This window comes from Geospiza fortis, unplaced genomic scaffold (assembly GCF_000277835.1).
Source record: "Geospiza fortis unplaced genomic scaffold, GeoFor_1.0 scaffold719, whole genome shotgun sequence".
In the NCBI taxonomy this organism is placed as follows: Eukaryota; Metazoa; Chordata; class Aves; order Passeriformes; family Thraupidae; genus Geospiza; species Geospiza fortis.
Window position 1 is genome coordinate 68252 of NW_005054451.1, and position 13999 is coordinate 82250.

The following is a 13999-nucleotide window of genomic DNA, read 5'->3' on the forward strand; positions in this document are numbered from 1 at the left end:
CGCAGGAACGCGGCCCGGCGGGTTGGAGTGCCCTCAGGGAGGGAGATCCTCGCCCTCCCTGTGCAGCTATCCCAGGGCTCTGCCGCCTTCAGTGTGAGGAATTCCTCCTCATGCTGAGCTGGAACTTGTTGTGTTTTAGTTTTTGGCCGTCGCTCCTCATCCTGTCGCTACCACTGAAGAGTCTGGCACCATCCTCTGGCACCGCTCAGAGATATTTAAATGCGTTGCTGAGATCCACTCTCATTCTTCTGTAGCCCAAACACTCCCCCAGTCTCTCCTCATCAAGAGATGCTCCAGACCCCTCATCATCTTTGTGGCTGGACCATCTCAGCAGCTTGGTGGCTTGCACTGAGAAACTCAGGAGCTGACACAGAAGAGTTCCCCAGATCCGCCACCCATGGCTGGGGACACGGTGCTGCTGTGTCGGTTGTGCGTCCATGGCTGGGAAGGGAAGGAGCTGAGGGATGCCAGAGCCTCCAGCTCCAGGGATGCTCGTGCTCCTTGTCAGGCTGCAGCCTGGGAACCTCACTGGGAAAAGGGCTCCCTGTCCCGTCTCCTGCTGCTTGGATGCTCCAAAGTACCTCTTCAGTGACAAAACACAGTGACAGACCTCTGTCTGTCACAGCAGCACACGTTGCACCACAAGGCACCAACCCATCCTCCAGCTGTCCCCAAGGTGTCACTCAGGCCAGGTAAAGCCACCTGGGATGACACATCCCTGTGCAGGAGCGCTGGACATTTGCACTGGAGCACACCAGGCTACAGAGCATTGAGGTCAGACTCAATAATCCCAAAGGTCTTTTTCAGCCTGATTGTGGGATTCTGTGAAGCTTCTAAACCAATTTTCTGTGCCAAAGCATTAATAAGATAACAAGAATTATGTACTCGCACGCTCATTATTTAACATACATGGGCCGTTAGGGTGTTTGTTTCTCTTTGGAATTGTTTATTTGTTATATTTTGTGGAGAAAAAGATGCCACTAGATGGCCAGAGATGGCAAGAATGTGATGCCACCTACTCACTCTTACATTGCTGCAGTGTCACTTTGTCACAGAAGATGCAGTAATGCTGATCCTCTTTTTCCCTCTTTCCATTCTAATCACAATTGAATTTGTGCAAATGGGAACTCAAGAAACAACTTGCTTTGATGCCTTTTTCCATTCTAAAGAATTTTGCTCTTGAAGCACAGAACATCACTCACTGCCACTTCCAGGTCGCCATGCCATTGAGACTTTTTTCTTGGAACTGTCTCATCCCAAAAGATTTCTCTACTTTTAAAACTGAAAAACACCTCTTTGGAGAAGTAAAGAGCTTTTTTGTTCCCTTTTCTTTGTCATTATTTGAGGACTACATGATCTGCAACTCTGGAAATCAATTTTGTAAGTGCCTGAGCAGCTACTAGCTTCATTAATTTTAGTTATTTTTGCTAATGGTGTGTTTTTACTCTGTGTCCTTGGGCAAAATTCTTCTGCTCATGTTTTTGGTTATTTGCTTGCGTTGTTGGATTTATGAGAAGGGTCTTGTGTAACTTTTATTGCACAATAGAAACAGAAGCTTTTCTTGACAGTTTTCTATCCATTTTCTTGACATCAGAAAACCAAGCAATGACTGAAATGCCTAAAGGAAACAGATACTTCACAGCAGTTGAAGATAAGGATAGATACCAGAAAAAGGGAAGCCAAAGAGGAAATGAAGGCTGTGTCACCAACTGGTTGGAAAAAAAAAAAAGAATCCGAGTGGTTTTCAGGGTCAGATAGGGTGAAAATCAGGGTGCATGAGCCAGGTGAATACATACTGAAGATTCGTGAGAGAGATAGGGAGGAGATGAGGAAAAGGTTTGTGATCAATGATAAAGATCATTGGAAGAGCTGAAAGGAATAGAAATATCCACTGGATGAGCTGATTCCACTTCTGATCCACAGCTACTCACCAACACTGAATACTCAAACTGATGCACAGCAAATGGATGTGAACTAAAGACGTTTAGAGATGTTAACTTCTTTTTTTGGGGTACTTAACTGGATGTCCTCTTTCACATCTTATTGTTAATTTAAACCACTGCCAAACAAGAATGCAAAATACATCAAGGCACTTTGTTCTCTCACTCTTCTGTAAATATAATAATAGGCTTTTGGCTGCTGTAGAAAAAGCAAATCCAAGATTTCAGCTGTTTAACTGCAGAGTCAGTAATGCCATTAAACCCACTAAAACCTCTCAAGTACCCAAGATGTGATACCCAGTGGGAGAGACTCCGTTCCAGACAGCTCCAATAGTCCTCACTAAGGACATGTGGAGAATAAAGTTCTGGGAGATCATAAAAACCATTTTAATAAGTTAGTGATTAAATAAATAATGAGAAGTGTGATTCTACATAGCTTTTGGCTCATGACTATAAATGATTTTTCTGTGAGTTTGAACAAGAGACAGTGGGACTGCAGTAGAGATGTGTGCAGTCTCCCTTTTAGGCTTCTCCATTGCAGAGTAATTACTGCAGGAATATTCCTGTGAAAGCTTCTGGGACCTCTTTGATTTCCATAGCCTTAAGTTAGAGCTGCAGGAGCTCCTGGGATCCACTGGTGAACTTTGGATCCACTTTGCTTTCCTTTCTACAAACCCCAGTTTGATTGGGGGTGTGTAACAACCCCCACATGGGGCAGGGCTCTGTTTGCATTCCAAATCACACTGCTCTTGCCTTGGTGGTCTCATTCTTGCTCTCTGCATTTAAAGCTCCTTGAGTTTTCTGCTGGTTGTGTCCTTGCTTGAAAGGAGGCTGACTTAAAACTGATGCCATCCTCTCTTATCAGAGGTTTTGCGCAGAGCAAGAGATTTGCACAGTTGAGTTTTGCCTCACACTTTGGGTTTCTTCCTTTTTTTTTTTTTTGGCAAAGGGAATATATCTAAAGTCAAGATTCATTTAATCACAGTCTAACTTCGTAATCCCAGTAGAGATCTTTTTATTTCATGTTGTATTTTCAGAAGAAGATTAAATAAAAAGTATTGATGAAGGAGATTCTATTTCTGGTGTGTCAGAGTTCTGCTAAATTTAACACAAAAATAAAACCAATATATGAATTTCAGAGTGTGGAATATTTAGCTTCTAGAACTCTATCAGCTTGATGCAAAACCAGATGGCTTTAATCAAAGACTCAAACACTTGTCTCCCTTTCCAAATGCTTTCAACTTCAAAGTTTAAAATTATCCAGAAACTTCCTTCCAAGTGAGCATGGTCTAATCCAGTTCCACTGAACCTGCTGGAGATGTAAATTTAAATTTTCAAAGGTGAACTATGAAGAGACTCTAATGACTGCCTGCAGTCTCATTCTGTTTGACCAAGTTTCACCAAAGGAACAATTTCTCAAATGCTCTTGTGGTTTTTTTTCTGAAAATATTTTCCTTCCCCTTATATATTTATCTTTTTCTAAGGGTCCTAAATTTAAATTTCAAAGGTGAACTATGAAGAGACTCTAAATGACTGCCTGCATCTCATTCTTGTTTACCCAAGTTCAACCAAAGGAACAATTTCTCAAATGCTCTTGTGGTTTTTTTCTGAAAATATTTTCCTTCCCCTTATATATTTATCTTTTTCTAAGGGTCCAAAAAGATGATGAAGTGTAGAATTATTTAATTCACATATTAAAGTATGTGAATTGATTAACAGTGCCAGTTTTGGGCCATTTCTTTCTAATTTCATCCATGACTGCTGTAACACAATCACTGAGGAGCCCTGGCCCTCACATTTTTTTTCTGGTCCTTTCCTTGAATATTCCTACAGATGAACATTTACCCACCTCCCTGAAATACATTGAGTGAAAAATCTCTGGAGAAACAGTGCAGAAAAAGGACAGAAATCTGGAAGATGTGTGATTCCTCATGGACACAAAGAGGGAACAAGAATGCCAATCCCAGATATCAGCATCCAGGACCAATTTGATTGATTTGGACCTCAAAAATTGGGGATTTTCCTAAGAGGAGAAATCAGAATTTCCACTAGCAGAACCCTGAGGTTTTTTAATGCTGAATATTCCTGGAGTTCAGACTCTGGCTCTTGCTTTAGGGAAGCACAGAGGGGTGCCAGGAACTGTGATCAAACAAATGGGTTAAAGGGGAGAATTTTTGAAGTATTTCAGAGCTTTGGAAGCATCCTAGCAACCTGAGAGAGAACATTTGGTTATTATTTTATTAGGTACCAAGTAAGGACTTTGTTTTTTTCTCTTTTTTTTTTGGTAGCTATTAAGTTTTTTTTGTAGCTATTAAGTAATTTATCAGCATCAGTGCATTATGCTGTAAGATACAGGATGAGAGCAACAGTGGTGTGAAATTGGGATTTGAAATCTGTGTGAAACAATGCAGGATACTCAACACTGATGAATCAATCAGTGCTCCTGACAACATGAGGTTCCATGACATAAATTTTTAAAGAGCAGGAAGTCTCTAAGAAGGCAGGCTTCCTGAAAAAATAATGGAAAATGAAGTAAAAACTGATTTTAAGAGCGATCAGCAACTCCATGACTACAGCTAATGAAAATGTGAACACAGTAATTTACTGAGTTTGATAAAGTGCATATTGAGAAATAGAAGTGTCCTCATGTATATTGCATATTAAACGGATGGAAAAAGTTTTAATCCATGTTATTAATGTTTTGGGTTGTGCAGGGTTTTATAAACCAAATTAAAAAATTCAAATGTCCAGAAACCATGGTAACCATGTCTATCCAGTTAAGTGTTATTAATTGCTGCATGTTATATAACCTACACATTAATATTTAAGGTTGGATGCAGCCCAGAAATAATTCTTATGAGAGCATAAACCTTAATTATTTCATGATGTATAATATTTTCATTGAATGGTTTTCACATTCTTTGGGAAAATCCATATTAGGACTTGTTTGTATCCAATATCCAATGGAGTTTGGGAGTCAAAGTGTGGCCCTGCTTCAAGGCTCTGGATGGAAGACACACATGGAAAATAAATGTGTAGAATTCAGTATGTAGCAGAACAATCTGCATGTGGGCAGTAAAAAACCAGCCTGGCCCATCAGCCACTTGAAGCACAACAATTCCTTCACCAGTGCCTCTCCACAAAAAATGGGGAATTCTGTGATCTTTGGTTTATGAGGCAGTGAAACTTGGAGTCTCTGATGAGCTCAAGGTAATTGAAGACTGAAGATAATTAAATCCTGGCTTGATAAAGCAATCTAAAGTACCAAATAAAATGCTAAGATGACCTGTGAAAGACAAAACCCCTCTGTAAACACAAGGAGCGTTAGCAGGGTGACAGTGACACTAAATCAAGGTTTTGCTCACCACATCTGCTGTTCCTCCAGAGCTCCCGGGCTGTCAGTGGTCCCTGTGGCTGCCCAGGTGATGGATGTATTCCCACAGTCCCTCTGAGAGGCAGCAGCTGCTTCAGGTAGCTGTTTCTGAGAAGACATCACATATTCAGTGTTTAAAGAAGCTTTATAACCACTCTTTTCCCCTAATAAAATATATTTCAAGAGCGTTACGCAATGTTTTTGCTGTGGGATTGGAGTTCTTTGGTGGAATTTATTGCTCTTTTTTGTAAAGCATCCTGAAAAATGCTCTGATATCTTTAATATACTTACATGTATTACATGGAGGGCCTGAGTATAGCAGGTGAATAGGAGCAAAAAGTAGAAGATCCAGGAAAGTTCCATAATTATGATGCACAAAACTTGCTTTCCATCTCAGCACAGTGATGACCTGTGACTTCCCTCTAGCTGTGCATGATTTCTTTTTCCACTGGAGTAATTATAAATTGATCACAGGCAGGAAGAAAAGATGCAGTTTTTGGAACACAATTCCCAGACAACTTGATTTAGGATTTTCCACTCTTCCAGCTTAAATAAGAGAAGGAATGGTCACCAAGGGTCTTTAAGAAGCAGAATATTGTGCAGCAGTCTGGCAGAACAAAATTATCATCTAGCACAATCTGTGTGGTGGCAGCAGAAAAAAAATACACAGATTTTGTCAGAGAGCAATTCCACACAGCTGCTGGAGTCAAGATATTAAATAAAAGTAGTTTAAAAATCAGCTTCTGGAGTGGTTCACTGATGGTGTTTCAAAGGTTGTGGCTGTTGTTGACAGCAATTAAAGTTTGGGAGCTACAGGAAAGAGAAAAAATCTGAAGGTAGAACACAGGAACTGCTTCTTCAAGGCAGATTCCTGCCAGTGCTGCTTTTCACACTTTAAACTTTCTCAGGGGCCATTGAGTTACAGAAAGGAATCAAATGAGTCTTAATACTCTATCAGATTTCAGGTTTTAAAGAGCTTATGTAAATATTTCCCATAAGTACAATAAATATTTGATCTGACTTTGAAATAGTGCTGAAAAAGCAAGTTTTATGATCACTGATAAAGGCAATGTACAGGTAAAAATCCTCATAAGGCCCATCACTTCTGACATATTAAGTGTCCTGTCCTTAGAAGTGTCTGCAGGGTAGGAAATGGCTTGGCTGAAATACTGAATCTATTAAGAGATAAATACAATTTATTCATATATATGAAAATCATCCTCAGAAGAGTCCATTAAAAAAAAAAAAAGATCTTCCAGTAAAGATCAGAACCCTGCCTCACCAACCATGAATAAAATGTATTTCTTTACAGCCCTGTCTGAGCTGTAAATGTTGGTTTATGTTCTGTGGCATTAGCAGTATCCATCTGTTTTCTCCCTTCAGTGAAAGTGGTGGAGAGAGATTATGGCTTTGCTTTACTGGTGATTTTCTGCAATGTTCACATCCTCTTCTTTAAGGATGATTCCTTAAAATGTGAAATTGTTCTTCCAGCATGCAGTGAATGCCAGAGAAATCATAACATCTGCTAATTTAGTTCATTCTCATATGTGAAAGAGAGATTTTGATTGGCTTCAGTGGTGATAAATTGACTTTAAGGCCCTTCACTTTGTGACAATGTTCCCATACTCGATTTTATGTATTTTTATTTACCTTTCCAGTTCTGACTTTACTCTCTTTAGAACAAGAAAAGCAAAGGCAATTAAAACCAAAAAATCACCAAAACCACTCACAGACATAGGTACAATTCCCCCCAAAACCCAAACAGGCCTTCAGGAGTTGGCCTTGAAAGTATTTTTAGGAACTTGATCATTAAAAGACATTCCATGCCTGAGAGGTGTGAGTTCAAGTGGGAATTATGAAGAAATGCAGGAAACAAAAAATCCAGGACTTCTGTAGTGCTCTTCCAAAGCTCATTAAGCTTGCCTGAAATCAGCAAGTGTTGAAAAAATTCAGAAAGAATAAAGGATTTGTCTTTTTATAACTTCACTTATTGTGGGGTCATAAAGTACTCGTTGTTGTTAATAATGAAAGAATTGGATTATTTTTAGGTTAAGAATTGTTTATTACTTAGATGAACATTCCTTTTAGAGGTTTTGAGATTTATGAAATTAAGTACCTGGATATAGTTTAAGAGTAGTTAAAAGTTTTTTTGTTATAAGGTAATATAAAACTTTCCAACTTAATAGATAGATGTTACAAGGTTTATTTTGTTTCTTTAACTTATCACTTTTACTTAATTTTGTTGTATTGCAGATATTTTTGTTTAATGGGTTTCAGTTACACATATATATTTCTATTATAACTTCTAAACTCTTAACTAACTCTATACAACCACACCCCTACATTATACTCTTTAATATCTTATTAATACAGTTTTTTACTTACTTAAGGTAAGTAACAAACATTCTTAACTATAGAAATATAAGTTTATGATTTTTCTGTTTAATGTTTGTGTATTATATTTTTACATCAATCTAATCTTCTTCTAAGGCTGCAAATTAAACTCTTCAGTGTCTGTGGAAGTTTCTGTTTTTCTGATTCCCACAATAAAGCAGAGCTGTAAGAAATGTAAGAAATGTGAACTTCAATTTACAACAGGGCAGTTTGTACATGAATGCACAGATGTGTGGTGGTTTTATTCACACAAATAATATTTGGAAGCATCTGACAACAGCTTTGTCTTGACAAACTTACATGGAAATAACCTTTAAAAGCACCACTGTGTGGGGTAATTTAAGAAATTAGATTTTTCCTGAGTGCAGTTTGGCTGGGGAATTTAAAATTTGTGTTAGATTTTCTTAGGTAAGGAAATGCACCTCTGTCTCTTTCTTTCAGAACATTTTCAGGTTGTTACCTTGAAGCTCAGCCCTGAAGGATTGGCTGTATTCCTGTGCTGCAAATACTGGGGATGGTTTCAGTATTTCATTTTTTCTGCTCTCCAGAGCAAGACTCCTGGGAGAGCAGGAGGGGTGAAATGTATTCAGTTGGAAGCCAGTTCACTCAGGATGTGTTTAATATAATATACTCATGACTGGCATTCTTAATGGGACATAAATGGTGAGAATATTTCCAAATATTGTCATATCGAACCACGCCCCATTTCTTTTCCTATAAAACACTAAAACAAATTTCACTCTAAGCCAGATCTTCAATTCTGACAAAAATGCTGATTTCCATCAAACTACAGCTGAACTTTTGCCTCTGAGCTGATTATTTCTGTATCTCCATCCCAGAGGAAATGCTCTTTTTGCTGCACACTTGGGCTGAGCTCCCTATCACTGAATCCTGCCTACCCAAACTTCCAAACTTCATTTTCCTAAATTATCACCATGCTGACAATAGGTTGAATAAAAACCAAACCTGTTTATCTTCCTCTGTGGAGTAAGAAGACATTTTTTCTGCTTCAACAAATGCAAAGTTCCCTTTGTGATGCATTTGTCTGCAAACCTTACCAGACTTGGCAAGTTTAGATATGATATTTCTGTTCTTCATTATGCTAAAAGCCCCCAGATCCCTGAGAATAGGATTTCCACAATATCTCCTGTAATGGGGAGCAAGAATATTCTCTTACTGGTGACATGACATAAATTCATCTTCCCTTTGAGAATGAATTAATGGAAAAAACTTTCTACTCTGAAATTTGCATGATTTAAGGACTATTTATTCCTTAATTCTGAATGGATATAATTCAAGAAGTGTTTATATTGATGACCATGTGGTTTCAGTATACTTAAGGCTTTCAGAATTGGAGGAAGCACTTTGCTAAGACTGTCAGTGCTTTTGATGGATGCTGGGAGAAGAATATTTCTTGAACTCTCTTTGGAGAAAAAAAAGACTGGTTTTCAAGGTTTAAATATCAGTATTCAAACCACAGGATGCCACCAAAGTTCCCATCTTCAAAACTTCAGCAGGTGAAAGCAGGTGGCAGCAATGGCAGCAATGGAGAGAAATTGGAGAGAAGAAGGAGCGCAAGAGAGCAATGAAGATCCCCATGAACCTCTGAGCACAACTCAGAGCTCAGCTGCTGCCAGCCAGGGCAAGCAGTCTGTGGTAAACACAATTTTCACAGGCTAAGTGTTCAGCTATTCTTTAAAGGCTTCCTCCCCTTTATTTCCCATCCCCCTGCAAACTGTTTCTCCCAGCAGTTCTGGAAGTTTTGCTATGAGAAGGAGCCAATATTCAGTTTTAATACAAATTAAAGAGCCACTTTTTGACTGACAAGGGCAACAGATCTAAAATGGTGAGCCCAAAGCACCTTCCCCCTGCTTATCAATTCTGTTCCATCTTCATCCTTATATTTTCATGTTCCTTCTCTTTGTCTCTCTTTGCTGCATTTTGCTCTTAGTGCTATAGTGGATTATTGTAGATGAGTTTTCCATAATAAAACAGTTCTCAAGCTCTCTATTCTCCACAGAATTTCAAATAAAATATCCCTGATTTGAAGACAGAATGATCAATCTGAGTCAGATCCCAGACATGAAAACTTCAGAGCAGAAAACATAAGAAAATAATTAAATATTTAGCATGAGTTATGCAATATTAAAACCAAAGGGGACTCAGAGTCAGAGGAATGATATTTACAAAGCATTCTTGATTTTGACACAAGAAAAATGTTTAACCTATTAACAAAAATATTCCTCAAATAAAACCACAAGTTCCTAGACCTAACTTCCCAACTTTTTATAAATGTAGCTTTAAAATATTAATACACACTACTTAAAACTTCTGACTTGCATTTTTAATAACAAAACTTTTTTAAACCAAGTTAAACATGTGACAGCCTTTACAGGGCTGTTACCATCCTAGTGGGAGCCCTGGTCCTCCTGTGTCCAGCAATTTCCTTCCCTCTGCAGGAAAGGAGGAGAAACGTTCCAGAAACAGAGAATGCAATTAATCAATTAATCTTCCTCTTGGCCTGAATATAAGAACCTTTTGTACACCCTACAAATGTCAAATTGGTGAGCACACAAGTGAGCTGTAGAAATTAGACATAAATCCACAAGATTTTCTATTTGGCAAAATTCTTTTCCAGAGGATTTTAAGTCCCCTAAATTTCCAGGGATTAGAAATGCTGATTGGCCTGGAAAAGTGAACAAATTGGATAGATGCAGGTGAGTTACCTGGTCAACAGTCTTTTTTTCTTGCATATTTTTAAGGAAAAAGACAGTTTTGGAATGTAATCTTGTAGTTTATAATACATTGTAGGCCTTTGTAAAGGAATTTAAACACAAGTCATCTCAGGGGCTCATTTTTTGCAGGATATTGACAAACATGACTAATCCATTGTGCCACAATTTACTGAGGGATAAGTGCTCCTTTACAGAGATTTTAAAAAAAACCAAACTCAAAACAACAACACCAAAACACACAAAAAAAATTTAGTACTTTTTCCCCTTTAAAAGATAATACATTTCTTCAATTTTTGTTTTATTTTCCATGTTTTATAACTTCTGAAAGACTAGTCACGTGACTTTCAAGAAAGCATTTTTGCAACAGGTAAGACTATTTGACACTGAATATTTGCACTGTTCTAGCCTTCTTCATATTCTTATTTATGCATTGATTGTTGGGCAGTAATATAAAAATTACTGTAGCAAGATTAGAAATTACACAAGGAAAGTGGCAGAGGGGAATAAGAAGAGCATCAAATAGAAACCTGATTACTTCAGGTATTACCACTGGGATCATTTAATTAAGCGCACTCCTCAATTCATTACAAAATTCAGTGAGAACTATAACTTCATTATTTTTCAGTCAGCAACTTTTTTTTTTTAATTTTTAATTTCAATTTCCATATTGATATCCTCAGTCCTCAGAGGGGTTTTGGGGCAAAATGAGTTCTTGCATTTTTGATGAGGTTGAAAACAATCTGATTTATGATTTTTTCCATATTTTTTCAGTTCAGTGAATCACTGTGTGAGACAGTTTCATGCACAAATATTCAGCAATGTGCAGCACTGTTGGGTTGCAAATATCACAAAATCCTGGTGAATTTGTAGGTGTGGGAAATGATGGGTTTGTTCATAAGCAGTCCTGAAGTAGAAACAGATAAAGTGTGCTACCCAATCATTTTGCTTTTCACTTACATAAAGAAAGCCTTGACTGGTCCAAACTCAGTGGTACCCTAAATACCAAGATGTTTTTCCTCTGATTAATGGAGATTCCTCACAAGATATGACTGCAGTGGTAATTAATCCTGTTAAATGTTTGCTGCTGATAGCCATCAGCATTAATGGCCTGCAAAGGCATTCACAGCAAGGGATCAAACACGGACAGCTGCTTTGAAAAGGAAAGGTTTACCTTGTAATAACTGAAATAACAATGCTTTGGTGTTGTAGGGTGCTGAACATTCCTTGCCATGCAATTTCTCAAAGAAAAAATTTTTATTTTCCTGTAGGAAAAACTGTGTCACAGGAAGATGAAGAAACTCATCCAGGTCACCCGAGAAACTGGTGGCACAGCTAGGGAAAATGTGTTTGTTATGTCCCAATCTGATGCCCTGTGATCCTCAAATGAAAGGATTCACAAACAGCAGCAGGCTTCATAGCAAAACCTCCTCATTAACTGAGACATTGTGGATCTCACATCAGCCCTTTGAAAATCAGTGTTTAGCTCTGAGTAACCAGTGTTTCCCATGAAAGTGCTTGTAACACTGAAACCACTTACAGCTACTGGGATACAAAGCACATCTGTCAAAAGAAAATCCTCATTAATAAAGGATGAGAATTCTGGCTCTTCTACAAAGCCTTAATGTGGCACCAAACCCTTCTTGCTGCTGTGATAATTTTGCCTTTGAGAAGAATGAAGATTTCTAACGTGGGCTCACATCAGTGCAGTTACTGCAAGAAGGAATTTGGTCCCTCCTTTTCTCTCTTAACAGCAGTGAAGAAAACAGGTGCAGTGAGAAGAAATAGTGGCAAAAGGCCTGTGAAAGCAGAGCAGCTGCTCCAGATGTGCTGCTGCTTGCACATCTGGTGGAAGGGGCTCTGCTGCTTTGCACAGGCTGGGACATGGATGCTCTGGCCCGTCCCTCTCTCAGTGTGATGCCTCAGGTTTGGCTTTTCTATTTTTCACATTCTGTGCTGCTTTAGTGTGTGGGGCTGGGTTCACATGAGGGGATGGTGAGCTCTGTGCACAGAGCAGGGAGACAAAACAATTCCTGCTCCAGCTGGGCACCAAGGACAAATGATCCAAATCTCAGCCCAGGAGCACAAACACCGTGGGCTGGAGAGAGAAAAACAAGCAGGGTGGGACTGCAGGGGCTAAAGCTGGAATGGGACAATGAACTGCAAGGTGCAAATGGAGCAGAACTGATCCCAGTGACAGACCCCGTGCCCGCTCGTGCATTTTGGGGCCATTTTGGTTCATCTTGGGTGCAGCCCTGGCTGGGCTCTTGTGCTGCCCAAGGTGGATCCATGGAGGCCTCCTAATAAATCCCTGCTTTATTCTTTAGCTCTATCCAGCCTCTGTTGTAGGTCAGCTTTCACAAGGCGTCAAGTGAAAAGGATGGTTCCTGGAAACAGCATTTGATTTATTTGCTCCTGACTCTCCAAAACACAGCCTATATGTTAATATTTATCATGTTAATTAACATCAGATTTATACTCTGCTACAAATGTAGAACAGCAGAAGATCAATTATTTTAGTGAAAAATTGTTGCCTTTTCAAACAAAGCTTCCAAAATTTCACAACAGCCACTGGTGTAAAACTTGAGGCATTTGCATTTTTAATTTCCCCTTGCCATGACTGGTTTTAATTAACAAAAATTACAGTGGCAATGATTGGCACAGATAGATGCTGAAACTAATTACTAAGATGGCATCAGTTAAGATTTAAAATGTAGATTTAATTTTGGAAAAGAACAAAATAAATAAAAATCAGCTCTAGAGCCCTTACAAAGATTACAGATGGCACCAGTGGGCTGACCTGTCTCTTACAGGGAAAGGGATTTTGTCAGCATATTTGCATGCAGTGCAAATCTGCCATATTTACTGAAGCCCTTCCCAAAGGCAGCTTCTCATACATTTGTTATTCCTCTCCATCTCTTTGATTAAACAATTGAGCCCCCTTGTAGCTTTTCTATTTTTACATTTTTTGATCCATTTGGTCACTGTAGGGATATGTTTTCAAAGCTGTCTCGAATCATGCAAAGACTTTGGATTCTATCTCCTGCAATGGCATCTCATAATTAGCAAACAGCTCTGAGTATATTAAAAATGTGTTCCCACAATTTCATGGTTGAGGGAAAAAAAAAGATTTAGAAATTAGCTTGACTTGGGTTTTGTCATGTTTTATTGCTCTTGGGTTTTTATATGGTAGGTCTTCTAAAAGTCAAAGAATAATGAAAGAAATATCAGAAACTGTGAGTGAAGCACAAATGGAAGGAAAAAGGAGAAAGGACTAGAGAATGAAATTTCAGCCCCATCTATTAGTGAGAAATCAAAGGTTTCTAAACCCTAGGATGAATATGGTTTTTTTTTTTCACAATACATGCTTCACATATTAATTTTATATTAATGAGTTTTAATTCATTGTCTCTGTTCTGTAGGTAACTTTTTTGGTAAAGTTCCTTTTAACTTGGGCTATAAAATAGCTGCTTTTTAAAAAGGCAAGCAGCAGTTTCACCAAGTTCCTCCCACAGGTTTGAAGTCCAAGAGGGATGATGGGATCTGCTCTGTCTCCTTCT